Consider the following 5,770-nt stretch of genomic DNA (forward strand, 5'->3'; position numbering starts at 1 on the left):
TGATTTGATTAGACAGGAGAGCCATATGAGTCAGAGACAGGATTGTTGAGCAAGAGGCTGTCTCAATGGAGAAGGAGTTATCACCTGTAGATTATATTACCATATAATCTACAGGTAGTCCTTTGACATCCCCCGAGTTTCTGCTAATGAACCCAAGGAGGGGATGAGTAATTTTAGAGGGGGTAGTGAGAGAATCCTTGGCAGGAATAGTGTGGCATTTGAGCAGGATCAAGATGAAGTGTGGCTGTGTTCACAAATGCAGATGGGAAACTATCAAATGCAAGAACAGTAAGGTCAGAAGCAACAGTGTGCTGGGCTTATACCGTGTCCATGTGCCTGGAAGCAAGCGAGTAACGGTGGCACAAGAAAAAAGGCCACAGAGGTTGGAGACAGGAGGGTAAAGGGCTTTGCAAACTGTTCCTACTATAGGATTTAGAAATTTATTCAGAAGTCAGTGGGGCCCACATACTCATCTGGGTCCTGGAGGGCCTGAGAGACACTGTTATTTTGTGAGTATAATTCTTCAGTGCTATACTTAACTCCTAAGCTATAAATAAACTATGTCCCTCATAACCCTCAATTGTTGGGAAAACAATTGTGCCCTTTTTATCACTGATTATGTAGTTTTGGGAGAATGACTTAAATAAAAGCTGCAAATCTCAGATCATTTGAGCAAAGCCTACTTTATCTGGTCGTTGGTAAATACAACTGTGGCCTTGTAGGTAGGGGTTGCCTTGGCCTCCTACTTGAGTTGCATCACATATGCCAGTAAATGGCTATTTCCCAAACATTCAGGAAAGACATTGCTGGTCCCTAAATCTTCATCTCAGTATCTAATTGACAGGCCACTGTTTAAGGGAGACTAGGAGGACACCTGCTATGCCCATTTGCTTCCATCTGTGACAAAGTATCAGCAAGCCCTCACAAGCTTCCTCCTCACACAGGAAGTAAGATATTCCCCCAAGTGTCCACGCAGTTAAGGACAGAGATCTGTCTAACACATTTATAGGTTTAGTCTGGGAAGGCCTGCCAGTCTCATAAGACTCAAGTGCATTAGCAGATATGCATGAGGAAGGAACTCTGATCCTGAAGCTGATTTCTTGCACAGGTGTCCTTTCTTACAAAATACAAATGGTCCTATCATTTGCATGTTTTGTTTTGTTTGGTATAAAGGACAATAAGTTTTGAACACACATATCAAAATCATGACATTGTTAAAGACTGTTTAATGCCCCTGAAAGATATTCCTATGAAACAGCATGTTTATATGATTATCTGTGTGCTTTGTGTGTGTTTTTCGGGTAGGCATAGAAATATATTCACCAAAGTGGTAGGACCATAGGTGATTTTTATTTTCATCTTTTTTGTGTGTGAATCTTCAAGTTAAGTATATATTTTAAAATCCTTACCTCCTAACAAACTAAATGTAATGTTAAAGAGTTACAGTCTCCATCTCAGTCCTCTCATCTAACCACACTCTCTTCAAGAAGGATCTCCTGTGTCCTTCCAAGAAACCCTCTTTAAAATGGAGCACACATGTGCAATAAATATTCAGCCACTCTCTGCTGACCCATGACCAACCCCCCCTGTTTTAGGCACCTGCATGTGGCTTGGAATCATTTACACACAGGACACAGAATTGGAAGGGATTTCAGAAATGATCTCGCCCAGCTGCTGGCTCATACCCAACTCTCCTTGCTGTAAGGAGAAGGCCTGACCATCCTTTGTGTAATCATGTACCAGGATGGGGGACCCAGGGCAAAGAAATCAAGCACTGGTAGATAATGGCCTGAATAGTAAAGTCTGATTTGGGGAAGTATCTGTTCCCATGTAACTCTCACCCGTAGATCCTGGCTTCAATCTAAGGTTCTTTGTTATCTTTAAGAATTTAACTCACAGGAAATACAAGGGAGAGTGAAACCGAGAATGGAATTTAAACTTTTCCTGTGTGTGTTGATGTTGTTCTTGGTTTTAAGAATCTCTTTAATTTATTCTAGTTTCTTCTCCATGCTGTTCGGAAGTCTTGCCCTGTCGTCTATTTCTCTCTTTTCACGTCTGCGATCTGTTTCTTTCCTAGACAAAACATCACGACCTTATTCTCCCCACGCCATCCTGCCACCTGTCATCAGCAGACCATCTCTGACCTTTTATTTCCTACCCTATGGAAGACTTTTCCCCTTCTATTTTTTCTCCAGAATTTTTTACTGTCTTTCCTTTTCAGGGACATTTTTATGTTATAGCATTTTTCTCTTGTTTTAGTTGCTATTTTTTGAGATAAGATCTTGCTAAGAAGATCAAGCTAACTTTGAACCCACTGTGTAGCACAGGCTGGCCTTGAACTCACAGAAATCCTCTTGCTTCAGCCTCCTAAGTGCTGGGATTACAGGCATGCACCACCACACCCAGTTTGTAACATCCTTCTAAATAGGAATAAAAATAAAAATGATATCTAACTATAAAACAAGTTTATGAGCAACCATTTTTTTCAGGTATTCACAGTGATGATTATTCCAGTGCTTTTTTTTTTTTTTAACATTTTAACTTGTAGGAAAAATACACAATCATAAAATTTACCATTTCTTTCTTTTTTTCCTTTTTTGCAAAACCATTTTACTCATAGATAAAAAGAAAGAAAAGAAGAAAAAGAAAAAAAACTTCAACAAAATTTTAAAATACATCACTCAGGGAAAGTTTATCATTTTAAAGTATATAATTCAAAGGCATTACAGATATTCTTAATGTGGTGCCACTGTCATCACTATCTAGTTCCAGAGCTTGTTTAGAATCCCAAAGGGAAACCCCATTCTCATTAAGCAAATGATGCCCCTTTTCCCCTCCAACCAGCCCTCAGCCACAGCCAAGGAGCTTCCATCATGGACACACCATTTCTGGATATTTCAGATGAATGAAATCATATACACAAGAGTTGATTTTAAAAATATAGTGTATGTTTAAAGTTTAAAAAGCGTTGCAATAAAAGACACATTTTCATTCATTCTCCTTACTTTAAACAAACCTATGCCATCATTCCTGCCATACTCTGAACCAGTTTGGAAAGTCTTCTTTCACGTCTCTGTCAGGTGTGATTGAAAATTACAGAAAAAGGCTGCTGCCACGTCCCATCCAACAGAAAAGCAGGCTTGTAAAATTACTCTGTGTCCCCATCCACCTTATTCACCGGATCTGTCATCAAGGGATTTCTGGTTCTTTTCCAAAGTCAGAATGACCATGAAAGGTAAACGTTTTGAATTAGTTCAGGACATCAGGGCAGCCAGGACCGCATGATTAAAATCACTCATGAAGGAGGACTTCCAGAACTGCTTCAAAACGGTGGCAGGAACAGTGGGCGAGTGTTTCTGAAGACAGGGGCACTGTTCTCGGGGGATTAACAGCAGCGAGTCTTTAACTTCAATAAAAATTGCTTTACATATTAACCCATTTTTTAATCACACCTTGTATACAGCATTTTGTGTCTTGCTTCTTCCACTTAGCATAGTGTTTCCCAGGTTCCTCTCTGTTGTTGCATGTGTCAGCACTTCATTTTTTCTTATGGGTGGATAATATTCCAGCACATGGACATAGCACATTTTGTTTATTCATCAGTTGATGGTTATTTGGGTTGTTTCCATCTTTGGGCTGTTATAAATAGTGCTGCTGTGAATATTTGTGTACAAGCTTTTGTTTGAACATGAATGCTATTTTTGAAGTATTAATTTTTTCCTCCAAACTGCAGGCTTGTTTATTTGTTTCTTGCTAGAGGCAGGGGTGGGTGTACCACTGCTTTGCTGATGTCCTAAAGCATTGTTTAGCCTTCCTGCTGGTGACTGGATCTGTTTCCCTGTTTCTCTCACCCTCTGCTTGCCTACACAAATATTCCTGTATATGCAGGTTCTCCCCCCACTCTGAACAAGTTGGAATTCATCATGGCAAGTGGATTTCTTCCTTCGTATAGAGGTGACTTTTTAATTGAGTACAGTGAATGTGTCCAATTCAGAAAAGCCTTAGGCCTCCGCTGTCGGCTTCCCCTAACAAGGCCCCTTTCCAGCTTCATTCCAGGAAAGCTGGCTCCAGGATCTTAAGCCAGGAGAGGCCGCCTCAGGCCTCAGCTCATAAAGCCAAGGTGTGTCTGAGCCCCTCAACCCTGTCAGGCTTAGAATTTAAGCCTCACTCTCTGGCTGCTATCAGAGTACAGTGCTGCCTGCCAAGCCCTTGGAAAATATGAGAGAGAGAGAGAGAGAGAGAGAGAGAGAGAGAGAGAGAGAAAGAGAGAGAAATCAGATTTCTGCTTGCAGAAGGGACAGGGGCTGCCCTGTCTGACTCTGTCCACATATGGTCCCCATGTAGCAACAGCAGGCTAAATGATCAGTGATCAGGGTTACATCACAAAATACTCTATTGCTCTCATGTCTTCTCCCTCCCTCCTCTCAGAGATGCAGATGTGGTTACTCCTTCCCCTCAGCCTCTTCCCCCATGCCTCCCTGTGCCTCCTAATCCCCATCTCTGCCCCTGTCCCTTGTACTCTGCAGCCCCTGCTTTCTAGGTCTGTTTCTCTCCTGCCCCAACCCCCACCCACTGAAGATTCTTCTGCTCTCTCCTGTCCCTCTGATTCCCTCCCGTTCCTTTCATCCTCCAAACCTTTTTACGTCGACTCCTTGTCTCCTTGCCTTTCTCTATGTGCTTTTCGGATCTGTTTCCTTTGACACTGGTCCCAGGCCTGCTGCCAAGTTTCAGACCCATTAGTGAGGTGCCTTGCTGACTGAAACACAAATCAAGGCTGATCCGGGTACAATTAGCAGCTGCTCGCACCTCATCTGGAAAACATTAGCCAGTCCTTAAAGTAGAGGGGAGAAACATAGGAAAATATTGATGCCAAACAGAATAGATCTCCTATTTCGGAACATGAAAGAGACCCAACCCAGGAGACATATAACTGGCAATGATAAAATACGAATAGACAGCAAAGAACAGAGCAGCATCTCACCTAGGGTGTCCTTCAACACTGATGCAAGAGATAAAGTCTCCATTCACTCCATTTGGGTGTGTAAATGTCACCCAGGTGAAGAGGCCTCTGTTCCAGTTATCCACTTGCCCTTGTATGATTCATAAATCCTTCGATCTCTTGCAGCACACTGTTATCTTGACTCTACTTCTAGAAATTTAATGTGCATAAGAATTGCCTGGCATAGAGTTTAAGATGCAGGTTCTAATTCACTGGGGCTGGAGAGAGGCTGAAATTCTGCATCTTTATCGAGCAGAGGAGTAGACCACTCTTTGAGAGTCAGGAGCAATTCAGTTTCCATAAAACCATTTAGCACTAACAGTTAACAAGGATAAATGATGTCTTGAACTACCTGATGCTTATCTTCCCAGCTCAAATGTAAGATGCCCAAGAGCAATGGTCACACTTGTCTTGTTCTCCTCTGAATTCTGAGTACTCAGTACTCAGATCAATCTTGAGGCCCATTAAAAATCACCTCACTTTCTGAAAGCATTCCTGGCCCAGCACTCCTAACCAGTGCTTGCCTGGTGCCATTTGATAGTTTACTATGCGTTTAAGACTCTTAGATCATGAGCTGCTTGGAACTGGGACTTTGTCTTCTGAGTTTCTCCATTTTCTTTGTGCTTGTTTCCTTCCCTTTCTCCCGCGCTCCATCTTAGTGTAGCTTTGCTCTAGTAGGCATCTGATGTTAGTTGATTGTTGATTGACTTGAGAGACCAGGAATGATGTCAGGTTCTATTTAGACCTCAATTACAATGCTCGAGGGGTGGC

The 5,770-nt window shown here is 42.1% G+C and overlaps 1 long non-coding RNA gene across 1 annotated transcript; it reads right to left on the bottom strand.

Annotated features, from left to right (window-relative positions):
- Positions 1–2,665: 2,665 nt before the first annotated feature.
- LOC134470498 (uncharacterized) lies at positions 2,666–5,446 on the bottom strand. The gene is made up of 2 exons (XR_010039428.1): positions 4,636–5,446; positions 2,666–4,208 (listed from the first exon to the last, which is right to left on the bottom strand). It is a non-coding gene; the product is annotated as an uncharacterized LOC134470498 (long non-coding RNA).
- Positions 5,447–5,770: the final 324 nt, after the last annotated feature.

This window comes from Cavia porcellus, unplaced genomic scaffold (assembly GCF_034190915.1).
Source record: "Cavia porcellus strain 051 isolate PalLab524CR breed Dunkin Hartley unplaced genomic scaffold, mCavPor4.1 scaffold_15, whole genome shotgun sequence".
NCBI lineage: Eukaryota > Metazoa > Chordata > Mammalia > Rodentia > Caviidae > Cavia > Cavia porcellus.